The sequence below is a fragment of the Hemitrygon akajei genome, chromosome 22 (assembly GCF_048418815.1).
Source record: "Hemitrygon akajei chromosome 22, sHemAka1.3, whole genome shotgun sequence".
Taxonomy (NCBI): domain Eukaryota; kingdom Metazoa; phylum Chordata; class Chondrichthyes; order Myliobatiformes; family Dasyatidae; genus Hemitrygon; species Hemitrygon akajei.
Window position 1 is genome coordinate 19,085,024 of NC_133145.1, and position 18,192 is coordinate 19,103,215.

An 18,192-nucleotide genomic window follows, 5' to 3' on the forward strand; every position below is an offset into this window, starting at 1 on the left:
GGGTGTGCCTATGAAAACTTGCTGTACATATTCAAATCAAAAGCTGTGGATGAACCAGGAGGTTTGTAGACTGCTGAAGGCTAGATCTGTGGCAGTTAAGTCTGGCAAACCAGGTCTGTACAAGAAAACTAGGTATGACTTGCAGAAGGCTATTTCAAGAGCAAAGAAACAATTCTGAGCGAGTTTGGTGGAAACATCAACTCTGGCAGGGTTTGCAGTCCATCACTTCCTGTAAAGCGAAATCCAAAACGATGAATGGCAGTGATACTCCACTACCTGACAAGCTCAATGCCTTTTATGCTTGCTTTAAAAAGGAGAATAAAACTACAGCTGCGAGGATCCCTGCTGCAGCCAGTGAACCTGTGATTTCTGTCTAGGAGATTGACATCAGGCTGCCTTTCAAGAGGGTGAACCCTCACAAAGCAGCCAGCCCTGATGGAGTATTCTGGCCGGGGTATTCAAAGACATTTTCAATCTCTCACTACTACAGTCAGAAGCTCCCACTTGCTTCAAAAGGGTAACAATGCCCAAAAAGAGCAGTGTGAGTTGCCTTAACGACTATTGTCCAGTTGCACTCACATCTACAACAATGACGTGCTTTGAGAGGTTCATCATGACTAGAATCAACTCCTGTCTCAGCAAGGACTTGGACTGACTGCAATTAGCCTATTGCCACAATAGGTCTACAGTGGACATAATCTTAAAAGCTCTCCACATGGCCTTAGATCACCTGGACAACAGAAGTACCTGTGTCAAGATGCTGTTCACTGACTATAGCTCAGTGTTTAATACCATCATTCCTACAGTCCTGATCAAAAAGCTTCAGAACCTGGGCCTCTGAACCTCCCTCCCTCTGTAACTGGGTCCTCAAATTCCTAACCATAAGACCACAATCTGTGTGGATTGGTAATAACATCTCCACCTTGCACCTCAGGGATATATGCTTAGCTCATTGCTGTACTCTCTCTATACTCATGACTGTCTGGCTAGTTATAGCTCAAATGTCATCTATAAATTTGCTGATGACACAACTATTGTTGGCAGAACCTCAGACGTGACAAGGGGATGTACAGAAGGAAGATATGCCAGCTAGTTGAGTGGTGTTGCAACAATAACCAGGATTGGTTTGTGTGCCTTCATTTTACCCTTCAGTAAGACCGAAGAGTTGATTGTGGACTTCATGAAGGGTAAATTGAAGGCACACAAACCAATCCTCATAGAGGGATCAGAAGTGGAGAGAGTGAGCAAATTCAAGTTCCCGGTGTCAGTATCTCTGAAGATCTAACCTGATCCCAAAATATTGATGCAGCTAAAAAGGCAAGACAGCAGCTAGATTTCATCAGAAGTTTGAGGAGAATTAGCTTATCACCTAAAACACTTCTAGATGTACTGTGGAGAGCATTCTGACTGGCTGTATCACTATCTGGTATTGGGGGGGGGGGGGGGGTACTGCACAGGATCAAAGTAAACTGCAGAGAGTGGTAAAATTAGACAGCTCCATCATGTGTTCCAGCTTTCATAGTATCCTAAACATCACAGAAAGGACCCCACCACCCAGGACATGCCCTCTTCTCATTGTTACCATAAGGAAGGAAGTAGAGAGGGCTGAAGGCACAGAGGCCTGAATCCTGTTCCTGATTCAGGAACAGCTTCTTCCCCTCTGCCATCTGATTTCTAAATGGACATTGTACCCAAGAACACTACTACACTATTTTTCCTGTCTTTGCACAATTTTAATTTAACTATTTAATATACATATATATGCTTACTATAATTGATTATTCTTTTTAGGTTCATCATGAATTACATTGTACTGCTGCTGCTAAGTTTACAAATTTCACAACATATGCTGGTGATATTAAAATATGATTTGAAGCAATATCATTTTAAATCACTTCAGTTTTATTTTGTATAAGTATTTTTTCTTTGATTACTATCAATATGATTTAATACATTGAGATTGCTTCACCCCAAATAAGTGCAACATTGTATTTTGTTGTTTTTAAATGGTATTTGTAGAGACAGAGGAAATAGAATTTCCTCAAGATGCTGCCACCCAAAGATGCAGCGGCTTCTCCAGCTCCTAGTAATGGTGCTAGTTTTAAATTCTTAAGTGTTTCAAAGTTTCTAGACAGTGATTTCAGTCAACCAAAGCCCTGTGAAAACAGCACCATTGAACTCCTAGATAAAAATACTTTTAATCCAACCGCAGCAGTTGATAGCAGTGTTCAACAGACTAGGGATTCTACGGACACCAGATTCGGCAACAGTGACTTGGCCTTGGCGTCAGTTGAGGGAGTGGCAGATGCAGGAGTGTGAGAAGAAGCAGAAATGCAACAAGAGAGTGGGACACTAGCTAGGCTGACCAGGCCCATGGTACCACTTTTCTCGGCAATGTCCACTCACTAGAAAATGGACCCACTGAGACTGAGAATGAAGGCACAGGAAGAGATGAGAAACTGCTGCATTCTGTTTTTCACTGAAGTGGCTAAACAACACACCCAACTTGCTGTTTCAATTTGACAGGATAACTCCGTTCTGTGCAGACATAAACTGCCTGTCCAAAGGAAGTGGATTCTGTGTGTACATCAACAAAGGTTGGTGCACAAACTCATCACTGTTCTGGGCAAATGAACATATTAAAATTAAATGCCAGCCACTTTGGTTGCTTAAGGAGTTTACTGTTGGATTCATCACCACTGTCTACATCTCAACCACCCCCACCCATCCTCCAAGTGTGAATGCCAAGGATGTACTGGGAAAGCTTTACAGTATCTACTTTCTAAAAAACAAGCATCCAGATGTTCCCTTCATAATTACAAGAGACTTCAATCATGTTAACCAAAATTCTACCGAAGAGTCACCCTGGCCATTAGGGGAGTTAATCTCAGGATAGCAGCTGCTGCTGAAAATGGAGAGAACAATTAAGAAGACCTTCACTGTATGGCCTAACGAGTCATTTCTATACTTCAGGGCTGTTTTGAACAGAGTATCCTGCAAATGTTCAAGGCAGCTGCCACAAAAGTAGAAGACAAAGACCTTGAAAATTATGCCTCTTTTGTCACCAGTTACATCGGTAAATCTGCAGACAACATTGACCATAAGCCCATAAGACATAGGAGCAGAATTAGACCATTCAGCCCATTGAGTCTGCTCTACCATTCCACCATGGCTGATCCCAGATTCCACTCAACCCCATACACCTGCCATCCTTTGATGCCCTGACTAACCAGGAACTATCATCTTCACCTTAAATATACCCACAGACTTGGCCTCCACTGCAGCCTGTGGCAGAGCATTCCACAGATTTACTACTCTCTGGCTAAAAAAAATTCATCCTTACCTCTGTTCTAAAGGGTTGCCCCTCAATTTTGAGGCTGTTCTGGATATCCCCACCATATGAAACATCCTCTCCACATCCATCCTATCTAATCCTTTCAACATTCGGTAGGTTTCAATGAGGTCTCCCCCCCCCCCCCCCCCCCACCGCATTCTTCTAAATTCCAGTGGACACAGACACAAAGCTGCCTAACACTCTTCATATGTTAACTGTAACAGCAGCAGACATTAGAAAGACTCTGCATAAGGTCAACTACCATAATAGAGCCAGGCCAGACAACATCTCAAGCTGAGTACTCAGGAAGTGTGCACACCAACTCACTGATGTCTTCACAAACACTCATCCAGGCTGTTGTCCAATATCCTTCAAATCAGTCACCATCATCCCTGTACAGACAGACAGACAGACATACTTTATTGAACCCGAGGGAAATTGGGTTTCGTTACAGTCACACCAACCAAGAATAGTGTAGAAATACAGCAATATAAAACCATAAATAATTAAATAATAAGTAAATAATGCCAAGTGGAAATTAGTCCAGACCTGCCTATTGGCTCAGGGTGTCTGACACTCTGAGGGAGGAGTTGTAAAGTTTGATGGCCACAGGCAGGAATGACTTCCTATGACGCTCAGTGTTGCATCTCGGTGGAATGAGTCTCTGGCTGAATATACTCCTGTGCCTAACCAGTATATTATGGAGTGGATGGGAGACGTTGTCCAAAGATGGCATGCAACATGGACAGCATCCTCTTTTCAGACACCACCGTCAGAGAGTCCAGTTCCACCCCGACAACATCACCGGCCTTACGAATGAGTTTGTTGATTCTGTTGGTGTCTGCTACCCTCAGCCTGCTGCCCCGACACACAACAGCAAACATGATAGCATTGGCCACCACTCCAAAGTGGTCACCAGTACCAAAGAACTCTACACCTTCAGAACTAAAGAACTACCACCTGGTGGCACTGATGCCAATCACCATGAAGAGCTCTGCACATGACACATACCAAAAATGCCAGTCCAGTCACATTGCCTACCGACAGAACCACTCTACAGCAATCATATACCTAGCCCTGACACACCCAGAGAACAGGACACGTGTCAAGATGCTGTTTCTGAATTTCAGTTTTCCATTCAACATGGCATTGACCTTGACAAACAGTAATTTAAATTGAAGCAAACTGTGTTACATCAGAACAGATTAAAATTGTAGCATTACAATGAATTTCCAGCAGAGCATCTCACAACTGGTCTTGGGAGGAAAGAGAAATGCAAATTTACCAGGATGATATTAGAATTAAAATAGTGGTTCATTTCAACAATTTGGTAAGAAATAGCTGGATTGGCTATTTAGCCCTTTGTGCCTGCTCCACCATGTACGAGGACTGCGGCTGGTCTTCTACTTCAACTCTATTTTCCTACATTATCCTCAAAATCTCAGTTTTGATTCAACTCAATGAGCTTTCATAACCCAGGAGGGAAAATTACAAAGATTTGATATGCCCTATATTTCTCACCTCCGTGCAAAATGACCTGTTACTGTGAGACTGAATGCTGATTTCTTACTCCTCAGGCAGGATAAGCAACCCCTCTGCATCCTTTAAAAGTATTTCTTTAAAGTTTCAATGACATCACCTCCCATTTTTTCCATATCTTTGAAAATAAAAACTTAGTCAAATTGATCTCTCCTCATATACCAAACTGATTCTACGGATTCAGTCTGCACTGACTATGGTAAATGTATATCATTTCAGGTAAGGAGCCCAAAAATGTACACAATACTCTAGGTGCATTCTTACCAAGTCCCTATAAAGTTACAGCAAAACATTTTTAGCCTTTTTTGTACTTAAGGCCATTGCAAGCTTTTGCCTTCTCTCTGCACCTGTATATAGGGCTTTTGTGACTGGTGGGAAAGAACACTTGGGTCAATTTGAACAGTGAGGTTAACTAATTTCACATAATAATAAATACTTTTTTTGTTTAGTACAACAAAATGAATAACTTCACATTTTTCTATATTACCATAAGACCCTAAGATGCAGGGGCAGAATTAGGCCATTTAGTCCATCAAGTCTACTCTGCCATTTCATTATGGCTGATTCATTTTCCCTCTCAGTCCCAATCTCCTGCCTTCTCCCTGTATCCCTTCATGCCCTGACTAATCAAGAATCTATCAACATCTGCCTTAAGTATACCTGATGACTTGGCCTCCACAGCTGCCTGTGACAACTAATTCCAGATACACCACTCTCTAGCTAAAGAAATTCCTTCTCAACTCCATTCTAAAAGGACACCCCTCTATTCTGAGGCTGTGTCCTCTGGTCTTAGATTCCCCCACCATAGGAAACATCCTCTCTATTGAGGCCCCTCAACATTTGTTAGGTTTCAATCAGGTCACCCTTCATTTCTCTGAATTCCGGTGAGTAGAAGCCAGAGCCATCAAAGCTCCTCAGCTGACAAGCCTTTGAATCCCGAAATAGTTTTCATGAACCTCCTTCAAGCCCTTTCCAATGTCAGCACATCCTTTCTTAGATAAGGGGCCCAAAACGACTCACAATACTAAGACCTCACCCGTGCTTTATAAAGCCTCAACATCATACCCTTGCTTTTAGATTCTACTCCCCTTAAAATTAATGCTAATATTGTAGTGATGTACTACATACAGAGCGAGAGACAACGACACGCAGTTGGTAAGTTGTTTCGAGACTAGTTTATTCAAACTTCGCAGCGCTGGCATTTAATCCCTAGCAGCCGCCTTCTCCGGGCGGAAACCCCCCGCGCGCTGGCTACTTGTGAGCCAGCCTGCGCAGAAAGTGGGTCACCACATAACCACCCCCCCCCCCACCCAGAACCGGCGATACACCCCCCCAATGTCCACAGTCTGGATCAGCCTCTGTTTGGGAGGTCTGCCTCTGCGCCGCTGTGCCTGAACCTCGACCAGCTGCACCGAGTCCACATGGGCTGGTTTGAGTCGGTCCACCATGAAAACCTCCTCTCTCCCCCCAATGTCCAGAATATACGAGGACCTGTTGTTGTTGATCACCTTGAACGACCCCTCGTATGGCCGCTGTAGCGGTGCCCAGTGTTCGCCCCTTCGTACAAACACAAACTTACAGTTCTGTAGGTCTTTGGGTACATGGGTCAGGGTCCGTCCGTGCTGTGAAGTCGGTACGGGGGCCAGGTTGCCGAGCCTTTCGCGTAGCCTGTCCAGGACAGCTGCGGGTTCTTCCTCTTGCCCCCTTGGGGCTGGTATGAACTCTCCTGGGACGGCCAGGGGTGCGCCGTACACCAACTCGGCCAACGAGGCATGCAGATCCTCTTTGGGCACTGTGCGAATTCCAAGCAAGACCCAGGGAAGCTCGTCCACCCAGTTAGGTCCTCTCAAGCGGGCCATGAGAGCTGACTTCAAGTGACGGTGGAAGCGTTCCACTAGTCCGTTCGACTGTGGGTGGTAGGCAGTTGTGTGGTGTAGCTGCGTTCCCAACAGGCTGGCCAGAGCCGACCACAGGCTGGAGGTGAACTGGGCGCCTCTGTCGGAGGTAATGTGGTCCGGTACCCCGAAACGTGCTACCCAGGTTGCAATCAGTGCTCGGGCACAGGAATCTGCCGATGTGTCGGTGAGCGGGATCACCTCTGGCCACCTCGTGAACCGGTCTACCATAGTTAGGAGGTACCGCGCTCCTCGGGACACTGGTAGGGGCCCACGATATCCACATGAATGTGGTCGAACCTCCTTGGCTGTTTGCCACTGCGCGCACGTTCTGGCCCATTCACTGACCTGCTTGCAAAGTCCGTGCCACGCGAACTTGCTGGAGACCAGCCGGATGGTTGTCCTGATAGATGGGTGCGCCAAACCGCATATGGAGTCGAAAACTCACCGCGTCCAGGCTGCCGGGACAATGGGGCGAGGTTGGCCGGTAGCCACGTCGCACAGGAGGGTCCTCTCACCTGGGCCTACAAGAAAGTCCTGCAGCTGCAAACCCGAGACTGCGGTCCTGTAGCTGGGCATCTCATCGTCAGCCTGCTGCGCCTCTGCCAGTGCTGCATAGTCCACCCCCAGGGACAGGGCCTGGATAGCTGGTCTGGAGAGAGCGTCCACCACGACCTTGTCCTATCCCGAGACATGCTGGATGTCTGTTGTGTGCTCGGAGATGTAGGACAGATGTCGCTGCTGGCAAGCCGACCAGGGATCGGACACCTTCGTGAATGCGAAGGTCAATGGTTTGTGGTCCGTGAATGCGGTGAACGGCCTGCCTTCCAAGAAGTACCTAAAATGCTGGATTGCCAGATACAGTGCCAACAGCTCCCGGTCAAAAGCACTTTACTTGAGTTCGGGTGGTGGTAGGTGCTTGCTGAAGAACGCCAGGGGTTGCCAGCACCCCTCGATGAGTTGCTCCAGCACCCCACCGACTGTTGTGTCGGATGTGTCCACCGCAAGGGCGGTTAGAACGTCCGTTCTGGGGTGCACCAGCATCGCGGCATCTGCCAAGGCTTCCTTGGCTTTAACGAAAGCAGCCACAGCCTCCTCGTCCCAAGTAATGTCCTTGCCTTTACCCGACATCAGGGTGTACAAAGGGCGCACGATTCAGGCTGCTGAGGGGAGGAAACTGTGGTAGAAATTCAACATACCAACGAACTCCTGCAGGCCTTTGACCGTGTTGGGCCGGGCAAAATGGCGGATCATGTCTACCTTGGCGGGTAGAGGTGTTGCCCCGTCTTTGGTAATCCTGTGGCCCAGGAAGTCGATGGTATCGAGACCGAACTGTCATTTGGCCAGATTGATCGTGAGGCCGAAATCACTCAGGCGGGAGAAGAGCTGGCGGAGGTGGGACAGATGCTCCTGACAACTACCGCTGGCTATAAGGATGTCATCCAAATGGATGAACGCAAAGTCCAGGTCGCGTCCCACCGCATCCATTAGCCGCTGGAACATCTGTGCGGCATTCTTCAGGCCGAACAGCATTCGGAGGAACTCGAACAGGCCGAACGGGATGACGAGTGCTGTTTTGGATGCCGGGATTTGATGGTACCCCCGGACGAGGTCTACTTTGGAAAAGATTCTTGCCCCGTGCAGGTTTGCTGCAAAGTCCCGTATGTGCGGCAAGGGGTAGTGGTCTGGAGTTGTAGCCTCGTTCAGTCTGCGGTAGTCGCCGCATGGTCTCCAACCCCCGGCTGCTTTGGGCACCATGTGCAGGGGGGAGGCCCATGGGCTGTCAGACCTCCGTACGATCCCCAAATCCTCCATCCTCTTGAACTCCTCCTTCGCCAGGCGGAGCTTTTCCGGGGGGAGCCTTCGTGCACGGGCGTGGAGGGGTGGTCCCTGGGTCGGGATGTGGTGCTGTACCCCGTGTCTGGGCATGGCTGCCATGAACTGCGGTGCCAGAATCAATGGAAGGTCCACCAGGATTCTGGTGAATTCGTTGTCTGACAGTGTGATGGAGTCCAGGTGCGGGGCCGGCAACTGGGCTTCACCCAGGGAGAACGTCTGGAAAGTCTCGGCATGTACCAGTCTTTTCCCTTGCAAGTCGACCAGCAGGCTGTGAGCTCGCAAGAAGTCCGCCCCCACGAGTGGTTGGGTCACCGCAGCCAGTGTGAAGTCCCACGTGAACCAGCTGGCACCAAACTGCAGCTGCAGTGTGCAGTTGCCGTAGGTCCATATCGTGCTGCCGTTTGCGGCCCTCAGGATGGGTCCTGGCTTCCTGTTACAGGTCGGGGGCAAGACGCTGATTTCCGCTCCGGTGTCAACCAAGAAGCGGCGTCCCAACTGTTTGTCCCAGACGTACAAGAGGCTGTACTGGTGGCCAGCCGCCATGGTCATTAGCAGCAGCTGGCCCTGGCCCTTGCAGGGCGGGCGACAACAGCGGGCTTCTGTGCTCCACCGCTGGTGGTAGAAACACCACTGTTCACTGTCCTCCTCACTCCTGCCTCTGTGTTGTGTGCGCCCCACTGCCAGGCCTGGTGTGGTCTGCTGTTGGGCGCGTGGCCTGGTAATCTGACCGATGGACGCTCTCTCTCTTGGCTTTCCACAGCACGTCTGCCCGGGCCGCCACCTTCCGGGGGTCGCTGAAATCTGCGTCGGCCAGCAGCAGATGTATGTCCTCGGGCAGTTGCTCTAGGAACACTTGCTCGAACATGAGGCAGGGCTTGTGTCCGTCAGCCAGGGCCAGCATCTCGTTCATCAATGCTGATGGCAGCCTGTCTCCCAAACCGTCCAGGTGAAGCAGGCGAGCACCCTGCTCACGCCGTGAGAGGCCAAAGGTCCCAATGAGCAGCGAATTCTTTCCAATGAGCAATGAATGTTTCATATTTGCCTTCTTCCGGGGGACGACTGTATGAAATCCACAACCTGGGCGGCCGTCTCCTGGTCAAGGGCGCTCACCACGTGATAGTAACGTGTGGAATCAGAAGATATCTGCCAAATCTGGAACTGGGCTTCTGCTTGGCTAAACCACACGCGTGGTCGCAGCGTCCAGAAAGTCGGCAGTTTTAGCGAAACTGCATGAACAGATGAAGAGTCGGTCATCTTTGGTCCAAATCCCGTTTGGACCGTCGGGGTCACCAATGTAGCGATGACTACATACAGAGCGAGAGTCAACAACACGCAGTCAGTAAGCCGTTTCGAGACTAGTTTATTCAAACTTCACGGCGCTGGCATTTAATCCCTAGCGCACGCCCTCTCCGGGCAGAAATGATGTTAGAGGTGCATTACCAAAGTCTCCCCCCTGCACGCTGGCTATTTGTGAGCTGGTTCACCTGCGCAGAAAGTGGGTCGCCACAATATCATATTTACCTTCCTTGTCAACAACTCAACCTGCAAATTAACCTTTAGGGAATCTTGCATGAGGACTCCAAGTCTCTTTGCACCTCAGATTTTGAACTTTCTCTCCTGTTAGAAAATAGTCTACACTTTTACTTCTTCTACCAAAGTGCATGACCATACATTTCCTGACACTGTATTCCATCTGCCACTTCTTTGCCCATTCTTCTAATCTGTCTTAGTCCTTCTGTAGCAACTTCCTAAAACTACCTGCCCCTCCACCAATCTTTGTATCGCCCACAAACTTGGCTATAAAACCATCAAATCAGTCATTAACATATAACATAAAAAGTGGTCCCAACACAGATCCCTGTGGAACACCACTACACACTGGCAACCAATCAGAAAAGGCTCCCTTTACTCTCACTCTTTGCCTCCTGCTAGTCAGCTAATGCTTTATTCATGCTAGTATATTTCCTGTAATACCACGGGCTCTTGTTAAACAACCTCAAGTGTGGCATCTTGTCAAGGGCCTTCTGAAAATCCCAGTACACATCTACTGGTTCTCCTTTGGCTATCCTGCATGTTATTTTTTCAAAGAATTCCAACAGATTTGTCAGGTAAGATTTTTCCCTTAAGAAAACCATGCTGACTGACTACAGACAAGAGAAAATCTGCAGATGCTGAAAATCTGAGCAACACACACAAAATGCTGGAGGAACTCAGCAAGCCAGACAGCATCTATGGAAAAAGTACAGGCGACATTTTGGGCTGAAACTCTTCGGTAGGACTGGAGAAAAAAGGCTCAGGAATAGACTTAAAAGGTGAGGGGAGAGGACAAAGAACCACAAGGTGACAGGTGGAACCTAGAAGGGGACGGATGAAGAAAAAAGCCGGGAAGTTGATTGGTGAGAGAGGGAAAAGGGGATGGGAAATGGAGAAGGGGATTTGGGCGGCATTATCAGAAGTTTGAGAAATCGATGTTCATGCTATCAGGTTGGAGGCTACCCAGACAGAATATAAGGTGTGGTTCCTCCAATCAGAGTGTGGCTTCATCACAAGTGTTGGAGGCCATGGATAGACATATCAGAAGTGGAATTAAAATGGATGGCCACTGGGACATCCTGCTCTTTCTTGCGGATGGAGCTTAGATGCTCAGCGAAATGGTCTCCTGATCTACACTGGGTCTCACCGATATACAGCAGGCCACACCAGGAGCACCGGACACAATATATGACCCCAACAGATTTACAGGTGAAGTGTCACCTCACTTGGAAGGACTGTTTTGGCCCTGAAATGTAGTGGGGGAGTGGGTGTTGAGGCAGGTGTAGCACTTGTTCTGCTTGCAAGGGTAAGTGCCAGGAGGAAGATCGGGGGGAAGGACGAATGGACAAGGGAATCACGGAGGGAGTGATCCCTGTGGAAAGCAAAAAGTGGGGGGGGGGGGGGTGGGAGGGAAAGATGTGCTTATTCGTGGGACCCCGTTGGAGGTGGCAGAAGTTTTGAAGAATTATGTGCTGGACATGGAGGCTGGTGAGGACAAGAGGAACCCTATCCCTGCTAGGGTAGCAGGCAGATGGGGTAAGAGCAGACATGTGTGAAATGGAAGAGTGACTACAGCCTCATTTTATCATGTGCCTCCAAATACCCCCAAAACCACATCCTTAGCAATTGATTCCAATATCTTCCCAACCACGGAGGTCACACTAGCTGCCCTATAATTTCCTTTCTTCTGCCTCTCTCCCTTTTTGAAGAGTGGAGTGACATTTGCAATTTTTCATTCCTCCACAACCATGCCAGAACAATTTTGAAAGATCATTACTATTGCCTTCACAATCTCTTCAACTATATCTTTTCAGAACCCTGGGGCATATACCATATGCTCCAGGTGACTAATCTACTTACAGACTTTTCAGTTTCCCAAGACTGATGCAAAATACTCATTCAGTTCATCCGCCATTTCCTTGTCCTCTATTACTCTCTTCTTAGCATCATTTACCAGTGGTCCAACATCTACTCCCACGTCTCTTTTAAGCTTTATATATCTGAACAAATTTTTGGTATTGTTGTTAATATTATTGGCTAGCTTACCTTCGTATTCCATCTTTTCTCTCTTTATGATTTTTTTAGTTGCTTTCTTTTGGTTTTCAGAAGCTTCCCAATCCTCTGACTTCCCACTAATTTTTGCTCTATTATATACCCTCTCTTTTGACTTTTTTTGCTGGCTTTGACTTTTCTTGTCAGTCACGGTTGTGTCATCTTGCCTTTAGAATACTTCCTCGTTGGGATGTATATATCGTGTACTTTCCAAATTGCTCCCAGAAATGCCAACCATTGCTGCTTTTCCGATCAATACTGGCCAGCTCCTCTCATGCCTCTCTAATTTCCTTTACTCCACTATAATACTAATACAAATGACTTTAGCTTCTCCTCAAAATTCAGGGTGAACTCAATCATATTATGATCACTGGTCCCTAAGGGTTAATTTTCTTAAGCTCACAAATCAATTCCAGTTCATTGCACAACACTCAATCCAGAATAGCTGATCCTCTAGTGGACTCAAACTCGAGCTCTTATAGAAACATATAAAATAGGTGCAGGAGTAGGACATTCGGCCCTTCGAGCCTGCACCGTCATTCAGTATGATCATGGCTGATCATCCAACTCAAAACCCTGTACCTGCTTTCTCTCCATACCCCCTGATCCCTTTAGCCACAAGGGCCATATCTAAGTTCCTCTTAAATATAGCCAATGAACCGGCCTCAACTGTCTCCTGTGGCAGAGAATTCCACAGATTCACCACTCTCTGTGTGAAGAAGTTTTTCCTCATCTCGGTCCTAAAAGGGTTCCCCTTTATCCTTAAACTGTGACCCCTCGTTCTGGACTTCCCCAACATCGGAAACAATCTTCCTGCATCTAGCCTGTCCAAACCCTTTAGAATTTTATACGTTTCAATAAGATCCCCCCCTCAATCTTCTAAATTCCAGTGAGTATAAGCCTAGTCGATCCAGTCTTTCTTCATATGAAAGTCCTGCCATCCCAGGAATCAATCTGGTGAACCTTCTTTGTACTCCCTCTATGGCAAGAATGTCTCTCCTCAGATTAGGGGACCAAAACAGCACACAATACTCTAGGTGCATCTCACCTTGTACAACTGCAGTAGAACCTCCCTGCTCCTGTACTCAAATCCTTTTGCTATGAATGCCAACATAACATTTGCCTTTTTCACCGCCTGCTGTACCTGCATGCCCACCTTCAATGACTGGTCTACAATGACACCCAGGTCTCAGTGCACCTCCCCTTTTCCTAATCGGCCACCATTCAGATAATAATCTGTTTTCCTGTTCTTGCAACCAAAGTGGATAACCTCACATTTATCCACATTAAATTGCATCTGCCATGAATTTACCCACTCACCTAACCTATCCAAGTCACCCTGCATCCTCTTAGCATCCTCCTCACAGCCCAGCTTCGTGTCATCCGCAAACTTAGAGATGCTGCATTTAATTCCCTCGTCTAAATCATTAATATACATTGTAAACAACTGGGGTCCCAGCACTGAGCCTTGCGGTATCCACTAGTCACTGCCTGCCATTCTGAAAAGGTCCCATTTACTCCCACTCTTTGCTTCCTGTCTGCCAACCAATTTTCTATCCACATCAATACCATACCCCCAATACCGTGTGCTTTAAGTTTGCACACTAATCTCCTGTGTGGGACCTTGTCAAAAGCCTTTTGAAAAGCCTGTTCTGAAAGTTCATCTTGTAGGCATTCTAGAAATTCACCCTCTTGGGATCCAGCACCAACTTGATTTTCCTAACCTACCTGTATATTGAAATTTCCCAAGAATATCGTAATATTGCCCTTTTGGCATGCATTTTCTATCTCCTTGGGATCTGAAGACCACATTTTTACTACTGTTGGGGGTCTATGTAGAACTCCATTCGGGTTTTTTTTACCCTTGCCATTCCTTAGCTCTACCCACATCAATTCAATGCCTTCTGGCCCTATGTCACCTCTTTCTAATGATTTGATTTCATTTTTTACCAACAGAGCCATGCCACCACATCGGCCTACCTGACTGTCCTTTCGATACAATGTGTATCCTTGGACATTAACCTCCCAGTCGTAATCTTATTTCAGCCATGATTCAGTGATGCCCTCAACATCATACATGCCAATCTGCAACCGTGCTACAATTTCATCTCCCTTATTCCACACACATTCCATATACTGCACACATTCAAGCATACCACCTTTAGTCTTATATTCAGCTTTCTATTTTTCTCTGCCTTTTACACTGCAACTCATCCAGTTGACTGCAATTCTGCCCTATTATCAGCCTCTCCTTGCAAGCAGTTTGTAAACCAACTATCTCATCCTCAGCACTATTACTCCAGTTCTCATCCCCCTGCCAAATTAGTTTAGCCCTCCCAAACACCTCTAGCAAAACTGCTTAGTGAGACCTGGTTGCAGGATGGGCAGGATTGGCCGCTCAATAATCTGGGGTCAGTGGAAGTGGCTTGGTAGTGCTCAGTCAGGACAGACTGGAGAACTCGTCTAGTGAGGCTTCATGGGTAGAACTGAGGAATAAGAAAGGTGTGACCATGTCAATGGGACAATATTACAGCCCACCCAACAATTGACAGGATTTAGAGGAATAAATTTGTAGAGAGTTTGCAGACTGTTGCAAGAAACATAAGGTTATCAGAATAGGTGATTCTAATTTTTCAGGATACTGGTCCCCCTTGGGTTCAGGTGTAACCCATTCCTTTTGTACAGGTACATTCTCCAGAAGAGATCCCAAAGATCCATGAATCTCAAACCCTGCCCCCTACACCAGATCATCTGCCAAATCATCCCTTTCTTACCCTCACTGACATGGAGATTACTATCCTGCAGGTCCTGTTGCATTCTTCGTATCATGTTCTTGCCTACTTATTCAAATTGTCTAGATCCTTTGAATCCACTTTGCACCTTTCACCTCCTTGTACAAATGCACTGAATTAAGTATCAGCAACAAACCTGAGAAAGACAACTGGTTCATGATGCAGTGTGAATCGCTGGGTCTAAGCACTCAAAACTATTAACAATGAAACAGTGAAGAGTCTAAAACATTAAAGTAAAATGTGTATGATTATGAGTGATTCAAAGAGCATTCCCTCATACATCAAAGAAATTTCAAAGTTCAGAGTAAATTTATTATCAAAGTACATATATGGCACCATATACAACCGATATTCACTTCCTAGCAGGCAAGCACAGTAAGGACAAGAAACACAATAGAATCAATGAAAGACCACACCCAACAAAACAAGCAACAAAGACAACAAACAATGCAAATACAAAGAGAAAAAATAATAATAAATAAGCAATAAATATCAAGAACATGAGATGAAGAGTCCTTGAAAGTGATTCCATAGGTTGTGGGAACAGTTTAGTGATGGGCTGAGTGAAGTTATCTTCTTTGGCTCAAGAGCTTGATGGTTGAAGGGTAATAAGTGGTCCTGAACCTAGTGTTGTGGGTCCTGAGGCTCGTGTATCTTCTTCCTGATGGCAGCAGCGAGAAGAGAAAATGGCCTGGATGGTGGGGGTCCTTCATGATGGAGGCTTCTTTCCTGTGACAGCACTCCCTGTAAATGTGCTCAATGGAGGGGATGGCTTTACCTTGATGGACCGAGCCTTATCATCTACTTTTTACTTTTCCTTAGAAGGGCACTGGTGTTTCCATACCAGGCCGTGATGCAACCAGTCAATATCCTTTCCACCGTCTTGTCAAAGTTTTAGATGACATGCTGAATCTTTGCAAACTTCTAAGAAACTAGAGGTGCTGCTGTGCTTTCTTACATGCTGGACCCAGACAGGTCCTCTGAAATGTTAACATCCAGGAATTTAAAGTTGCTTACTCTCTCTATCTCTGATCTCCCAATAAAGACTGGCTCTTGACCTCTGGTTTCCTTCTCCGGAAATCAATCATCATCTCTTGCTGATGTTGAGTGAGACATTACAGCCAGATTTTCAATGTCTCCATTGCATTGCAAAGTCATTGGAGCTGTGCTTAGTGCCACAGTCATAAGAATAAAGCCAGTAGAGCAGGGGTCTAAGCCTGTAGCCTTGTGGTGCACAGGTGCTTAGAGAGATTGTGGGGATGTTGTTGCCAATCCAAACTAATTGGGATCTGCAAGTGAGGATCCAGTTGCAAAAGGAGGTACTGAATCCTAGGACCAACCTCTGTCAAAATATTATTGAGACTATGGAGTGAAGCCTTTTGGAATCAAAATTGGTTTGCCTATTGAAGACGGAGGGATTTATTCTGGCCGGAGGTTTGAGATTAATATGTTCTGTAGGGATCCATACTGGGACCTCTGGTGTTTGTGATATAAACAACCGGATGAAAGCATAGGCGGGTGGGTTAGTAAATTTGCAGATTACATGAAGGTTGATGGTGCTGCAGTTAGCGTAGACTGGTAAGGGATACAACATAATATAGATCAATTGCAGATATGGATAGAGAAATGGCCAATACGTAAAGTGTTACGATTAAATGTAAAGAGAAAGTAATGGCAAGACCCTAACAGTGTTGTAGTGCAGAGGGATTTTGGGGTCCATGTCTATAGCCCCTTGGATGAGGCTACATAGTTTGATAGGGTGGTAAAGGCAGCACATAGAAACATAGAAAATAGGTGCAGGAGTAGGCCATTCAGCCCTTCGAGCCTGCACCGCCATTCAGGGTGATCATGCTGATCATCCAACTCAGAACCCCGAACCTGCTTTCTCTCCATACCCACTGATCCCTTTAGCCACAAGGGCCATATCTAACACATGGCAAGCTTGCTTTTGGCAATAGGTGGGAAGCTATGTAGCAGCTATATCGACATTCAATTAGGCCACATCTAGAGTAACCCATTCAGTTCTGGTCACCTATTATAGGAAGTATGTTGGGGCTTTGGAGAGGTTGCTGTCTTTATTAGAAGGTATGTGCTACAAGGAGAAGGTGGACAAACTTGGGTTGTTTACTCTGGAGTGGTGGAGGCTGAGGGAAGATTCAATAAATATAAGATTCTGAGAGCAGACAGCCATGGCCGAAACGTCTATGATCTCAGGGAATGCATTTAAGTTGAGAGGGGTAAGTTCAAAGGAGGTGTGTGGAGCAAGTTTTTCTTAAAACATAGTGATGGGTGACTGGAATGAGCTGTCTTGGTGGTGGTGGAGGCAAATACAATAGACGTTGCAGGTCATAGCTAGGCACATGAACGTGCAAAAAAAATGGAAGGACAATGAGCTGGCAGAAGAAATGTTTAGTCGGGCATTTGATTACTAGTTTAACTACGCAGCTGATATGCCATTTTGGGCTGAAGGGCCTGCTCTTGTGCTTTATGTTCTATGAGAATTTAGCTATAGAAAATGGATCTGGTAACTAAACCCACAAACCTCTAAATATACATGGGATAAACAAGAAGATCAATCTCCAGCAACTACAGTAATATTCCAATAATCCAACACCCTCAGGATTTAGGTGGTGCCAGGCGGGCAGATTTTCCAGATTATTGAACGCAAGACTGCAACAGTTTAATTTCACTTTAATATATTTTCCAGTGAGTTAAACTGGAACTAGAAATATACCAGTATTCCAGGCCCTGGCTCCAAACTAAGTGACACTCTAGATCCTGAGCCCAGCTCTGGTCACATATCAAGCCTACATCCCAGCCCCTGCGACTGGCTACAAACTCTGCCTATTCTGCACCTGAAGTAACCAACGTGCCGGTGCTGAACTATCAGATGCCAGATTATTTTCAACGTTTGTATGAATTGATTGCACATTCATACAATTCGTATGTCTGCATTCGATAGTTAGCTAATAGATCAGGTACCAAGGCACGTGGATAACCCAGGTAGATAGGTCCAGGAAATCACCACGCTTGCGAGCACCGAGACACTGGTCCCATTGACGTTCACTAAGGTTACAGTGGAGCATGCGCGTCACTCTCGGGCTCCCCATCCCCCACCCCGTCTCCGGGACGGGAGTTTTAATTAAACACTTTGAAAGGATCACTGGGCCGCCATTTCTCGGCACCGGAATCTCATTAAAAACAGCAA

The 18,192-nt window shown here is 46.4% G+C and overlaps 1 protein-coding gene across 4 annotated transcripts in view; it reads right to left on the minus strand.

Moving 5' to 3' along the window:
* The window catches only part of LOC140714543 (splicing factor U2AF 65 kDa subunit-like), a 44,873-nt gene that overhangs the window by 26,430 nt on the left and 251 nt on the right, over positions 1-18,192 (minus strand). The window lies entirely within an intron of this gene.